We start from the raw sequence: 15461 nt of genomic DNA, 5'->3' as shown, positions 1-15461 counted from the left end.
ATAATACCATACTAATTTAGGGCCATCAGGCGACCTTGTATTTCCTATTTTTTTTCAGCCTTCCCGAAGTTTCCGATCAAAAAATCGGGCCATTTTTGAAAATTTTCCTTTTGGTCCCCCCCTTTGCTACTTTGCCAAAAATGGCCGATTTTGTATTACTTAATTGCGAAAAACGTTATTTCTCCATCTAATAAGGGTCTTTTTTCATTGCGGTTTTTTGCATAGCACAAATCTAGGATAGTTTAGCTTTCAAAGTCCATACTAACTTAGGCCCCCCAATATAGGGCGACTTGTATTTCCTATTTTTTTAGCCTTCCGAAAAGTTCGAAGACCAAAAAATCGGGCCATTTTTGAAAATTTTCCTTTGGTCCCCCTTTTGCTACTTTTGCCAAAAATGGCCGATTTTGATACTTGCGAAAAATGTTATTCTCCCTCCTCTAATAGGTCTTTTATTCAATGCGGTTTTTTGCATAGCACAAATCTAAGGCTAGTTTAGCTTTCAAATCCAATTTACCTAATTAGGCCATCAGGCGACCTTGTATTTCCTATTTTTTTAGCCTTTCCGAAGTTCGACCAAAAAATCGGCCATTGTTTGAAAATTTTCCTTTGGTCCCCCCTTTGCTACTTTGCCAAAAATGGCCGATTTTGAATAGCTTTTGCGAAAAACGTTATTTCTCCTCTCATAGGTCTTTTTTTCATGGCGGTTTTTTTGCATAGCACAAATCTAGGATAGTGTTAGCTTTCAGATCCATACTAATTAGGCACATCAGGCGACTTGTATTTCCTATTTTTTTAGCCGTTTTCCGAAAGTTCGACCAAAAAAAATCGGCGGCCATTTTTGAAAATTTTTTCCTTTGGTCCCCCCTTTGCTACTTTGCCAAAAATGGCCGATTTTAACGTTTGACTTTTTGCGAAAAATGTTATTTCTCTTCTAATAGGTCTTTTTTTCAATGCGGTTTTTTTTTGCATAGCACAAATCTAGGATATTTTAGCTTTCAATCCATACTAATTAGGCCATCAGGCGACTTGTATTTCCTATTTTTTTAGCGTTCCGAAGTTCGACCAAAAAATCGGCCATTTTTGAAAATTTTCCTTTGGTCCCCCCTTTGCTACTTTGCCAAAAATGGCCGATTTTGATACTTTGGCGAAAAATGTTATTTCTCCTCTAATAGGTCTTTTTTCATCGCGGTTTTTTGCCATAGCACCAAATCTAGGATAGTTTAGCTTTTCCAATCCATACTAATTAGGCCATCAGGCCGCGACTTGTATTTTCCTATTTTTTTAGCCTTTCCTCCGAAGTTCGACCAAAAAATCGGCGCATTTTTGAAAATTTTCCTTTGGTCCCCCCCTTTGCTACTTTGCCAAAAATGGCCGATTTTTTCGATACTTTTGTCGAAAATGTTATTTCTCCTCTAATAGGTCTTTTTTCATGCGGTTTTTTGCATCGCAACAAATCTAGGATCGACTTTAGCTTTCAATCCATAGCTAATTAGGCCATCAGGCGACTGTTGTATTTCCTATTTTTTTAGGCCGTTCCGAAAGTTTCGACCAAAAAATCGGCCCATTTTTGAAAATTTTCCTTTGGTCCCCCCCTTGTGCTACTTTGCCAAAAATTGGCCTATTTTGATACTTTTGTTTTGCGGAAAAACGTTATTTCTCCTCTAATAGGTCTTGTTTTTCACAATGCGGGGGTGGTTTGGTTCTTGGGCATAGCACAAATCTAGGATAGTTTAGCTTTCAATCCATACTAATTAGGCCTATCATAGGCGACTTGTATTTCCTATTTTTTTAGCCGTTCCGACGTTCGACCAAAAAATCGGGCCATTTTTGAAAATTTTTTTTTCCTTTGGTCCCCCCCTTTGCTAACTTTGCCCAAAAATGGCCGATTTTCGATACTTTTGTCGAAAAACGTTATTTCGCTTCAGAATAGGTCTTTTTTCATGCGGTTTTTTTGCATAGCACAAATCTAGGATAGTTTTAAGCTTTCAATCCAGACTAATTATGGCCATCAGGCGACATGTATTTCCTATTTTTTTAGCTCTTCCGAAGTTCAGCCAAAAAATCGGGCGGGCCATTTTTTTGAAAATTGTTCCTTTGGTCCCCCCTTTGCTACTTTTCCAAAAATGAGCCGATTTTGATACTTTGGCGGGAAAAAACGTTATTTCATCCTCTAATTAGGTCTTTTTTCATGGCGGTTTTTTTGCATAGCACAAAATCTAGGATAGTATTTAGCTTTCCATCCATACCTAATTCATGGCCATCAGGCGACGGTATTTCATATTTTTTTAGCCTTTCCGAAGTTCGAACCAAAAAATCGGTCCATTTTTGAAAATTTTTTCCTTTGGTCCCCCCTTTGCATTACTTTGCCAAAAATGGCCGAATTTTGATACTTTTTGCGAAACAAGCGTTATTTTCTCCTCTAATATGTCTTTTTTTTCATGGCGGTTTTTTGCATAGCAACAAATCTAGGATAGTTTAGCTTTCAATCCATACTAATTAGGCCAGCAGCCGACTTGTAATTCCTATTTTTTTAGCCTTCCGAAGTTCTACAAAAACATCGGCCAGTTTTGAAAATTTTCCTTTGGTCCCCCCTTTGCTACTTTGCCAAAAATGGCCGATTTTGATACTTTTGCGAAAAACTTTTGATTTCTCCTCTAATAGGTCTTTTTTCATGCGGTTTTTTGCATAAGCACAACTCTAGGATAGTTTTAGCTTTCAATCCATACTAATGTAGGCCATCAGGCGCCTTGTCTTTCCGATTTTTTTAGCATTCCGTAGTTCGAACCAAAAATCGGCCATTTTTGCACTTTTTCCTTTGGTAACCCATTTGCTACTTTGCCAAAAATGGCCGATTTTGATACTTTTGCGAAAAACGTTATTTCTCCTCTAATAGGTCTTTTTTCATGCGGTTTTTTGCATAGCACAAATCTAGGATAGTTTAGCTTTCAATCCATACTAATTAGGCCATCAGGCGACTTGTATTTCCTATTTTTTTAGCCTTCCGAAGTTCGACCAAAAAATCGGCCATTTTTGAAAATTTTCCTTTGGTCCCCCCTTTGCTACTTTGCCAAAAATGGCCGATTTTGATACTTTTGCGAAAAACGTTATTTCTCCTCTAATCGGTCTTTTTTCATGCGGTTTTTTGCATAGCACAAATCTAGGATAGTTTAGCTTTCAATCCATACTAATTAGGCCATCAGGCGACTTGTATTTCCTATTTTTTTAGCCTTCCGAAGTTCGACCAAAAAATCGGCCATTTTTGAAAATTTTCCTTTGGTCCCCCCTTTGCTACTTTGCCAAAAATGGCCGATTTTGATACTTTTGCGAAAAACGTTATTTCTCCTCTAATAGGTCTTTTTTCATGCGGTTTTTTGCATAGCACAAATCTAGGATAGTTTAGCTTTCAATCCATACTAATTAGGCCATCAGGCGACTTGTATTTCCTATTTTTTTAGCCTTCCGAAGTTCGACCAAAAAATCGGCCATTTTTGAAAATTTTCCTTTGGTCCCCCCTTTGCTACTTTGCCAAAAATGGCCGATTTTGATACTTTTGCGAAAAACGTTATTTCTCCTCTAATCGGTCTTTTTTCATGCGGTTTTTTGCATAGCACAAATCTAGGATAGTTTAGCTTTCAATCCATACTAATTAGGCCATCAGGCGACTTGTATTTCCTATTTTTTTAGCCTTCCGAAGTTCGACCAAAAAATCGGCCATTTTTGAAAATTTTCCTTTGGTCCCCCCTTTGCTACTTTGCCAAAAATGGCCGATTTTGATACTTTTGCGAAAAACGTTATTTCTCCTCTAATCGGTCTTTTTTCATGCGGTTTTTTGCATAGCACAAATCTAGGATAGTTTAGCTTTCAATCCATACTAATTAGGCCATCAGGCGACTTGTATTTCCTATTTTTTTAGCCTTCCGAAGTTCGACCAAAAAATCGGCCATTTTTGAAAATTTTCCTTTGGTCCCCCCTTTGCTACTTTGCCAAAAATGGCCGATTTTGATACTTTTGCGAAAAACGTTATTTCTCCTCTAATAGGTCTTTTTTCATGCGGTTTTTTGCATAGCACAAATCTAGGATAGTTTAGCTTTCAATCCATACTAATTAGGCCATCAGGCGACTTGTATTTCCTATTTTTTTAGCCTTCCGAAGTTCGACCAAAAAATCGGCCATTTTTGAAAATTTTCCTTTGGTCCCCCCTTTGCTACTTTGCCAAAAATGGCCGATTTTGATACTTTTGCGAAAAACGTTATTTCTCCTCTAATCGGTCTTTTTTCATGCGGTTTTTTGCATAGCACAAATCTAGGATAGTTTAGCTTTCAATCCATACTAATTAGGCCATCAGGCGACTTGTATTTCCTATTTTTTTAGCCTTCCGAAGTTCGACCAAAAAATCGGCCATTTTTGAAAATTTTCCTTTGGTCCCCCCTTTGCTACTTTGCCAAAAATGGCCGATTTTGATACTTTTGCGAAAAACGTTATTTCTCCTCTAATAGGTCTTTTTTCATGCGGTTTTTTGCATAGCACAAATCTAGGATAGTTTAGCTTTCAATCCATACTAATTAGGCCATCAGGCGACTTGTATTTCCTATTTTTTTAGCCTTCCGAAGTTCGACCAAAAAATCGGCCATTTTTGAAAATTTTCCTTTGGTCCCCCCTTTGCTACTTTGCCAAAAATGGCCGATTTTGATACTTTTGCGAAAAACGTTATTTCTCCTCTAATAGGTCTTTTTTCATGCGGTTTTTTGCATAGCACAAATCTAGGATAGTTTAGCTTTCAATCCATACTAATTAGGCCATCAGGCGACTTGTATTTCCTATTTTTTTAGCCTTCCGAAGTTCGACCAAAAAATCGGCCATTTTTGAAAATTTTCCTTTGGTCCCCCCTTTGCTACTTTGCCAAAAATGGCCGATTTTGATACTTTTGCGAAAAACGTTATTTCTCCTCTAATCGGTCTTTTTTCATGCGGTTTTTTGCATAGCACAAATCTAGGATAGTTTAGCTTTCAATCCATACTAATTAGGCCATCAGGCGACTTGTATTTCCTATTTTTTTAGCCTTCCGAAGTTCGACCAAAAAATCGGCCATTTTTGAAAATTTTCCTTTGGTCCCCCCTTTGCTACTTTGCCAAAAATGGCCGATTTTGATACTTTTGCGAAAAACGTTATTTCTCCTCTAATCGGTCTTTTTTCATGCGGTTTTTTGCATAGCACAAATCTAGGATAGTTTAGCTTTCAATCCATACTAATTAGGCCATCAGGCGACTTGTATTTCCTATTTTTTTAGCCTTCCGAAGTTCGACCAAAAAATCGGCCATTTTTGAAAATTTTCCTTTGGTCCCCCCTTTGCTACTTTGCCAAAAATGGCCGATTTTGATACTTTTGCGAAAAACGTTATTTCTCCTCTAATCGGTCTTTTTTCATGCGGTTTTTTGCATAGCACAAATCTAGGATAGTTTAGCTTTCAATCCATACTAATTAGGCCATCAGGCGACTTGTATTTCCTATTTTTTTAGCCTTCCGAAGTTCGACCAAAAAATCGGCCATTTTTGAAAATTTTCCTTTGGTCCCCCCTTTGCTACTTTGCCAAAAATGGCCGATTTTGATACTTTTGCGAAAAACGTTATTTCTCCTCTAATAGGTCTTTTTTCATGCGGTTTTTTGCATAGCACAAATCTAGGATAGTTTAGCTTTCAATCCATACTAATTAGGCCATCAGGCGACTTGTATTTCCTATTTTTTTAGCCTTCCGAAGTTCGACCAAAAAATCGGCCATTTTTGAAAATTTTCCTTTGGTCCCCCCTTTGCTACTTTGCCAAAAATGGCCGATTTTGATACTTTTGCGAAAAACGTTATTTCTCCTCTAATCGGTCTTTTTTCATGCGGTTTTTTGCATAGCACAAATCTAGGATAGTTTAGCTTTCAATCCATACTAATTAGGCCATCAGGCGACTTGTATTTCCTATTTTTTTAGCCTTCCGAAGTTCGACCAAAAAATCGGCCATTTTTGAAAATTTTCCTTTGGTCCCCCCTTTGCTACTTTGCCAAAAATGGCCGATTTTGATACTTTTGCGAAAAACGTTATTTCTCCTCTAATAGGTCTTTTTTCATGCGGTTTTTTGCATAGCACAAATCTAGGATAGTTTAGCTTTCAATCCATACTAATTAGGCCATCAGGCGACTTGTATTTCCTATTTTTTTAGCCTTCCGAAGTTCGACCAAAAAATCGGCCATTTTTGAAAATTTTCCTTTGGTCCCCCCTTTGCTACTTTGCCAAAAATGGCCGATTTTGATACTTTTGCGAAAAACGTTATTTCTCCTCTAATCGGTCTTTTTTCATGCGGTTTTTTGCATAGCACAAATCTAGGATAGTTTAGCTTTCAATCCATACTAATTAGGCCATCAGGCGACTTGTATTTCCTATTTTTTTAGCCTTCCGAAGTTCGACCAAAAAATCGGCCATTTTTGAAAATTTTCCTTTGGTCCCCCCTTTGCTACTTTGCCAAAAATGGCCGATTTTGATACTTTTGCGAAAAACGTTATTTCTCCTCTAATAGGTCTTTTTTCATGCGGTTTTTTGCATAGCACAAATCTAGGATAGTTTAGCTTTCAATCCATACTAATTAGGCCATCAGGCGACTTGTATTTCCTATTTTTTTAGCCTTCCGAAGTTCGACCAAAAAATCGGCCATTTTTGAAAATTTTCCTTTGGTCCCCCCTTTGCTACTTTGCCAAAAATGGCCGATTTTGATACTTTTGCGAAAAACGTTATTTCTCCTCTAATAGGTCTTTTTTCATGCGGTTTTTTGCATAGCACAAATCTAGGATAGTTTAGCTTTCAATCCATACTAATTAGGCCATCAGGCGACTTGTATTTCCTATTTTTTTAGCCTTCCGAAGTTCGACCAAAAAATCGGCCATTTTTGAAAATTTTCCTTTGGTCCCCCCTTTGCTACTTTGCCAAAAATGGCCGATTTTGATACTTTTGCGAAAAACGTTATTTCTCCTCTAATCGGTCTTTTTTCATGCGGTTTTTTGCATAGCACAAATCTAGGATAGTTTAGCTTTCAATCCATACTAATTAGGCCATCAGGCGACTTGTATTTCCTATTTTTTTAGCCTTCCGAAGTTCGACCAAAAAATCGGCCATTTTTGAAAATTTTCCTTTGGTCCCCCCTTTGCTACTTTGCCAAAAATGGCCGATTTTGATACTTTTGCGAAAAACGTTATTTCTCCTCTAATCGGTCTTTTTTCATGCGGTTTTTTGCATAGCACAAATCTAGGATAGTTTAGCTTTCAATCCATACTAATTAGGCCATCAGGCGACTTGTATTTCCTATTTTTTTAGCCTTCCGAAGTTCGACCAAAAAATCGGCCATTTTTGAAAATTTTCCTTTGGTCCCCCCTTTGCTACTTTGCCAAAAATGGCCGATTTTGATACTTTTGCGAAAAACGTTATTTCTCCTCTAATAGGTCTTTTTTCATGCGGTTTTTTGCATAGCACAAATCTAGGATAGTTTAGCTTTCAATCCATACTAATTAGGCCATCAGGCGACTTGTATTTCCTATTTTTTTAGCCTTCCGAAGTTCGACCAAAAAATCGGCCATTTTTGAAAATTTTCCTTTGGTCCCCCCTTTGCTACTTTGCCAAAAATGGCCGATTTTGATACTTTTGCGAAAAACGTTATTTCTCCTCTAATCGGTCTTTTTTCATGCGGTTTTTTGCATAGCACAAATCTAGGATAGTTTAGCTTTCAATCCATACTAATTAGGCCATCAGGCGACTTGTATTTCCTATTTTTTTAGCCTTCCGAAGTTCGACCAAAAAATCGGCCATTTTTGAAAATTTTCCTTTGGTCCCCCCTTTGCTACTTTGCCAAAAATGGCCGATTTTGATACTTTTGCGAAAAACGTTATTTCTCCTCTAATAGGTCTTTTTTCATGCGGTTTTTTGCATAGCACAAATCTAGGATAGTTTAGCTTTCAATCCATACTAATTAGGCCATCAGGCGACTTGTATTTCCTATTTTTTTAGCCTTCCGAAGTTCGACCAAAAAATCGGCCATTTTGGAAAATTTTCCTTTGGTCCCCCCTTTGCTACTTTGCCAAAAATGGCCGATTTTGATACTTTTGCGAAAAATGTTATTTCTCCTCTAATCGGTCTTTTTTCATGCGGTTTTTTGCATAGCACAAATGTAGGATAGTTTAGCTTTCATTCCATACTAATTAGGCCAGCAGGCGAGTTGTATTTCTCTAATTTTTTAGCATTCCGGAAGTTCGACCAAAAAATCGGCCATTTTTGAAAATTTTTCTTTGGTCCCCCCTTTGCTACTTTGCCAAAAAAATGGCCGATTTTGATACTTTTGCGAAAACTGTTATTTCTCCGTATAATCGGTCTTTTTTCATGCACGAGTTTTTTGGCATAGCACAAATTCTAGGATAGTTTAGCTTTCAATCCATTACTAATTAGGCCATACGGCGACTGGTATTTAATATTTTTTCGCCTTCCGAAGTTCGACCAAAAAATCGGCCATTTTTGAAAATTTTCCTTTGGTTCCCCCCTTTGACACTTTGCCAAAAATGGACGATTTTGAGTCTTTTGCGAGAAAATGTTATTTCTCCTCTAATCGGTCTTTTTTCAGGCGGGTTTTTGCATAGCCACAAAAATCTAGGATAGTTTAGCTTTCAATCAATACTAATTAGGCTATCAGGCGACTTGTATTTCCTAATTTTTTTAGCCTTCCGAAGTCTCGACCAAAAAATCGGCCATTTTTGAAAATTTTCCTTTGCGTCCCCCTTTGCTACTTTGCCAAAAAATGGCCCGATTTTGATACTTTTTGCGCAAAAATGCTTATTTCTCCTCTAATAGGTCTTTTTTCATAGGCCCCCCCCGGTTTTTTGCATAGCACAAATCTAGGATAGTTTAGCTTTCAATCCATACTAATTAGGCCATCAGGCGACTTGTATTTCCTATTTTTTTAGCCTTCCGAAGTTCGACCAAAAATCGGCCATTTTTGAAAATTTTCCTTTGGTCCCCCCTTTGCTACTTTGCCAAAAATGGCCGATTTTGATACTTTTGCGAAAAACGTTATTTCTCCTCTAATCGGTCTTTTTTCATGCGGTTTTTTGCATAGCACAAATCTAGGATAGTTTAGCTTTCAATCCATACTAATTAGGCCATCAGGCGACTTGTATTTCCTATTTTTTTAGCCTTCCGAATTCGACCAAAAAATCGGCCATTTTTGAAAATTTTCCTTTGGTCCCCCCTTTGCTACTTTGCCAAAAATGGCCGATTTTGATACTTTTGCGAAAAACGTTATTTCTCCTCTAATCGGTCTTTTTTCATGCGGTTTTTTGCATAGCACAAATCTAGGATAGTTTAGCTTTCAATCCATACTAATTAGGCCATCAGGCGACTTGTATTTCCTATTTTTTTAGCCTTCCGAAGTTCGACCAAAAAATCGGCCATTTTTGAAAATTTTCCTTTGGTCCCCCCTTTGCTACTTTGCCAAAAGTGGCCGATTTTGATACTTTTGCGAAAAATGTTATTTCTCCTCTAATCGGTCTTTTTTCATGCGGTTTTTTGCATAGCACAAATCTAGGATAGTTTAGCTTTCAATCCATACTAATTAGGCCATCAGGCGACTTGTATATATTTCCTATTTTTTTAGCCTTCCGAAGTTCGACCAAAAAATCGGCCATTTTTGAAAATTTTCCTTTGGTCCCCCCTTTGCTACTTTGCCAAAAATGGCCGATTTTGATACTTTTGCGAAAAACGTTATTTCTCCTCTAATCGGTCTTTTTTCATGCGGTTTTTTGCATAGCACAAATCTAGGATAGTTTAGCTTTCAATCCATACTAATTAGGCCATCAGGCGACTTGTATTTCCTATTTTTTTAGCCTTCCGAAGTTCGACCAAAAAAATGGGCCATTTTTGAAAATTTTCCTTTGGTCCCCCCTTTGCTACTTTGCCAAAAATGGCCGATTTTGATACTTTTGCGAAAAACGTTCTTTCTCCCCTAATAGGTCTTTTTTCATGCGGTTTTTTGCATAGCACAAATCTAGGATAGTTTAGCTTTCAATCCATACTAATTAGGCCATCAGGCGACTTGTATTTCCTATTTTTTTAGCATTCCGAAGTTCGACCAAAAAATCGGCCATTTTTGAAAATTTTCCTTTGGTCCCCCCTTTGCTACTTAGCCAAAAATGGCCGATTTTGATACTTTTGCGAAAAACGTTATTTCTCCTCTAATAGGTCTTTTTTCATGCGGTTTTTTGCATAGCACAAATCTAGGATAGTTTAGCTTTCAATCCATACTAATTAGGCCATCAGGCGACTTGTATTTCCTATTTTTTTAGCCTTCCGAAGTTCGACCAAAAAATCGGCCATTTTTGAAAATTTTCCTTTGGTCCCCCCTTTGCTACTTTGCCAAAAATGGCCGATTTTGATACTTTTGCGAAAAACGTTATTTCTCCTCTAATCGGTCTTTTTTCATGCGGTTTTTTGCATAGCACAAATCTAGGATAGTTTAGCTTTCAATCCATACTAATTAGGCCATCAGGCGACTTGTATTTCCTATTTTTTTAGCCTTCCGAAGTTCGACCAAAAAATCGGCCATTTTTGAAAATTTTCCTTTGGTCCCCCTTTGCTACTTTGCCAAAAATGGCCGATTTTGATACTTTTGCAAAAAACGTTATTTCTCCTCTAATAGGTCTTTTTTCATGCGGTTTTTTGCATAGCACAAATCTAGGATAGTTTAGCTTTCAATCCATACTAATTAGGCCATCAGGCGACTTGTATTTCCTATTTTTTTAGCCTTCCGAAGTTCGACCAAAAATCGGCCATTTTTGAAAATTTTCCTTTGGTCCCCCCTTTGCTACTTTGCCAAAAATGGCCGATTTTGATACTTTTGCGAAAAATGTTATTTCTCCTCTAATAGGTCTTTTTTCATGCGGTTTTTTGCATAGCACAAATCTAGGATAGTTTAGCTTTCAATCCATACTAATTAGGCCATCAGGCGACTTGTATTTCCTATTTTTTTAGCCTTCCAAATTCGACCAAAAAATCGGCCCCTTTTGAAAATTTTCCTTTGGTCCCCCCTTTGCTACTTTGCCAAAAATGGCCGATTTTGATACTTTTGCGAAAAATGTTATTTCTCCTCTAATAGGTCTTTTTTCATGCGGTTTTTTGCATAGCACAAATCTAGGATAGTTTAGCTTTCAATCCATACTAATTAGGCCATCAGGCGACTTGTATTTCCTATTTTTTTAGCCTTCCGAAGTTCGACCAAAAAATCGGCCATTTTTGAAAATTTTCCTTTGGTCCCCCCTTTGCTACTTTGCCAAAAATGGCCGATTTTGATACTTTTGCGAAAAATGTTATTTCTCCTCTAATAGGTCTTTTTTCATGCGGTTTTTTGCATAGCACAAATCTAGGATAGTTTAGCTTTCAATCCATACTAATTAGGCCATCAGGCGACTTGTATTTCCTATTTTTTTAGCCTTCCGAAGTTCGACCAAAAAATCGGCCATTTTTGAAAATTTTCCTTTGGTCCCCCCTTTGCTACTTTGCCAAAAATGGCCGATTTTGATACTTTTGCGAAAAACGTTATTTCTCCTCTAATAGGTCTTTTTTCATGCGGTTTTTTGCATAGCACAAATCTAGGATAGTTTAGCTTTCAATCCATACTAATTAGGCCATCAGGCGACTTGTATTTCCTATTTTTTTAGCCTTCCGAAGTTCGACCAAAAATCGGCCATTTTTGAAAATTTTCCTTTGGTCCCCCCTTTGCTACTTTGCCAAAAATGGCCGATTTTGATACTTTTGCGAAAAATGTTATTTCTCCTCTAATAGGTCTTTTTTCATGCGGTTTTTTGCATAGCACAAATCTAGGATAGTTTAGCTTTCAATCCATACTAATTAGGCCATCAGGCGACTTGTATTTCCTATTTTTTTAGCCTTCCGAAGTTCGACCAAAAAATCGGCCATTTTTGAAAATTTTCCTTTGGTCCCCCCTTTGCTACTTTGCCAAAAATGGCCGATTTTGATACTTTTGCGAAAAACGTTATTTCTCCTCTAATAGGTCTTTTTTCATGCGGTTTTTTGCATAGCACAAATCTAGGATAGTTTAGCTTTCAATCCATACTAATTAGGCCATCAGGCGACTTGTATTTCCTATTTTTTAGCCTTCCGAAGTTCGACCAAAAAATCGGCCATTTTTGAAAATTTTCCTTTGGTCCCCCCTTTGCTACTTTGCCAAAAATGGCCGATTTTGATACTTTTGCGAAAAATGTTATTTCTCCTCTAATAGGTCTTTTTTCATGCGGTTTTTTTGCATAGCACAAATCTAGGATAGTTTAGCTTTCAATCCATACTAATTAGGCCATCAGGCGACTTGTATTTCCTATTTTTTTAGCCTTCCGAAGTTCGACCAAAAAATCGGCCATTTTTGAAAATTTTCCTTTGGTCCCCCCTTTGCTACTTTGCCAAAAATGGCCGATTTTGATACTTTTGCGAAAAATGTTATTTCTCCTCTAATAGGTCTTTTTTCATGCGGTTTTTTGCATAGCACAAATCTAGGATAGTTTAGCTTTCAATCCATACTAATTAGGCCATCAGGCGACTTGTATTTCCTATTTTTTTAGCCTTCCGAAGTTCGACCAAAAAATCGGCCATTTTTGAAAATTTTCCTTTGGTCCCCCCTTTGCTACTTTGCCAAAAAGGCCGATTTTGATACTTTTGCGAAAAATGTTATTTCTCCTCTAATAGGTCTTTTTTCATGCGGTTTTTTGCATAGCACAAATCTAGGATAGTTTAGCTTTCAATCCATACTAATTAGGCCATCAGGCGACTTGTATTTCCTATTTTTTTAGCCTTCCGAAGTTCGACCAAAAAATCGGCCATTTTTGAAAATTTTCCTTTGGTCCCCCCTTTGCTACTTTGCCAAAAATGGCCGATTTTGATACTTTTGCGAAAAATGTTATTTCTCCTCTAATAGGTCTTTTTTCATGCGGTTTTTTGCATAGCACAAATCTAGGATAGTTTAGCTTTCAATCCATACTAATTAGGCCATCAGGCGACTTGTATTTCCTATTTTTTTAGCCTTCCGAAGTTCGACCAAAAAATCGGCCATTTTTGAAAATTTTCCTTTGGTCCCCCCTTTGCTACTTTGCCAAAAATGGCCGATTTTGATACTTTTGCGAAAAATGTTATTTCTCCTCTAATAGGTCTTTTTTCATGCGGTTTTTTGCATAGCACAAATCTAGGATAGTTTAGCTTTCAATCCATACTAATTAGGCCATCAGGCGACTTGTATTTCCTATTTTTTTAGCCTTCCGAAGTTCGACCAAAAAATCGGCCATTTTTGAAAATTTTCCTTTGGTCCCCCCTTTGCTACTTTGCCAAAAATGGCCGATTTTGATACTTTTGCGAAAAATGTTATTTCTCCTCTAATAGGTCTTTTTTCATGCGGTTTTTTGCATAGCACAAATCTAGGATAGTTTAGCTTTCAATCCATACTAATTAGGCCATCAGGCGACTTGTATTTCCTATTTTTTTAGCCTTCCGAAGTTCGACCAAAAAATCGGCCATTTTTGAAAATTTTCCTTTGGTCCCCCCTTTGCTACTTTGCCAAAAATGGCCGATTTTGATACTTTTGCGAAAAATGTTATTTCTCCTCTAATAGGTCTTTTTTTCATGCGGTTTTTTGCATAGCACAAATCTAGGATAGTTTAGCTTTCAATCCATACTAATTAGGCCATCAGGCGACTTGTATTTCCTATTTTTTTAGCCTTCCGAAGTTCGACCAAAAAATCGGCCATTTTTGAAAATTTTCCTTTGGTCCCCCCTTTGCTACTTTGCCAAAAATGGCCGATTTTGATACTTTTGCGAAAATTGTCATTTCTCCTCTAATAGGTCTTTTTTCATGCGGTTTTTTGCATAGCACAAATCTAGGATAGTTTAGCTTTCAATCCATACTAATTAGGCCATCAGGCGACTTGTATTTCCTATTTTTTTAGCCTTCCGAAGTTCGACCAAAAAATCGGCCATTTTTGAAAATTTTCCTTTGGTCCCCCCCTTTGCTACTTTGCCAAAAATGGCCGATTTTGATACTTTTGCGAAAAATGTTATTTCTCCTCTAATAGGTCTTTTTTCATGCGGTTTTTTGCATAGCACAAATCTAGGATAGTTTAGCTTTCAATCCATACTAATTAGGCCATCAGGCGACTTGTATTTCCTATTTTTTTAGCCTTCCGAAGTTCGACCAAAAAATCGGCCATTTTTGAAAATTTTCCTTTGGTCCCCCCTTTGCTACTTTGCCAAAAATGGCCGATTTTGATACTTTTGCGAAAAATGTTATTTCTCCTCTAATAGGTCTTTTTTCATGCGGTTTTTTTGCATAGCACAAATCTAGGATAGTTTAGCTTTCAATCCATACTAATTAGGCCATCAGGCGACTTGTATTTCCTATTTTTTTAGCCTTCCGAAATTTGACTAAAAATTGGCCATTTTTGAACGATTTCCTTTGGTCCCCCCTTTGCTACTTTGCCAAAAATGGCCGATTTTGATACTTTTGCGAAAAATGTTATTTCTCCTCTAATAGGTCTTTTTTCATGCGGTTTTTTGCATAGCACAAATCTAGGATAGTTTAGCTTTCAATCCATACTAATTAGGCCATCAGGCGACTTGTATTTCCTATTTTTTTAGCCTTCCGAAGTTCGACCAAAAAATCGGCCATTTTTGAAAATTTTCCTTTGGTCCCCCCTTTGCTACTTTGCCAAAAATGGCCGATTTTGATACTTTTGCGAAAAATGTTATTTCTCCTCTAATAGGTCTTTTTTCATGAGTTTTTTTGCATAGCACAAATCTAGGATAGTTTAGCTTTCAATCCATACTAATTAGGCCATCAGGCGACTTGTATTTCCTATTTTTTTAGCCTTCCGAAGTTCGACCAAAAAATCGGCCATTTTTGAAAATTTTCCTTTGGTCCCCCCTTTGCTACTTTGCGAAATCTGTGCATTTTTGATACTTTTGCGAAAAATGTTATTTCTCATCTAATAGGTCTTTTTTCATGCGGTGGGTTTTTTGCATAGCACAAATCTAGGATAGTTTAGCTTTCAATCCATACTAAGTAGGCCATCAGGCGACTTGTATTTCCTATTTTTTTTAGCCTTCCGAAGTTCGACCAAAAATCGGCCATTTTTGAAAATTTTTCCTTTGGTCCCCCCCTTTGCTACTTTGCCAAAAATGGCCGATTTTCGATACTTTTGCGAAAAATGTTATTTCTCCTCTAATAGGTCTTTTTTCATGCGGTTTTTTTGCATAGCACAAATCTAGGGTAGTTTAGCTTTTAATCCATACTAATTATTCAATCAGGCGACTTGTATTTCCTATTTTTTTTAGCCTTCCGAAGTTCGACCAAAAAATCGGCCATTTTTGAAAATTTTCCTTTGGTCCCCCC

The sequence above is a fragment of the Montipora capricornis genome, chromosome 6, assembly GCF_036669925.1.
Source record: "Montipora capricornis isolate CH-2021 chromosome 6, ASM3666992v2, whole genome shotgun sequence".
NCBI classification, from domain to species: Eukaryota; Metazoa; Cnidaria; class Anthozoa; order Scleractinia; family Acroporidae; genus Montipora; species Montipora capricornis.
The sequence above is the reverse complement of the archived record's forward strand: the minus strand, read 5'-3'. Positions refer to the sequence as shown.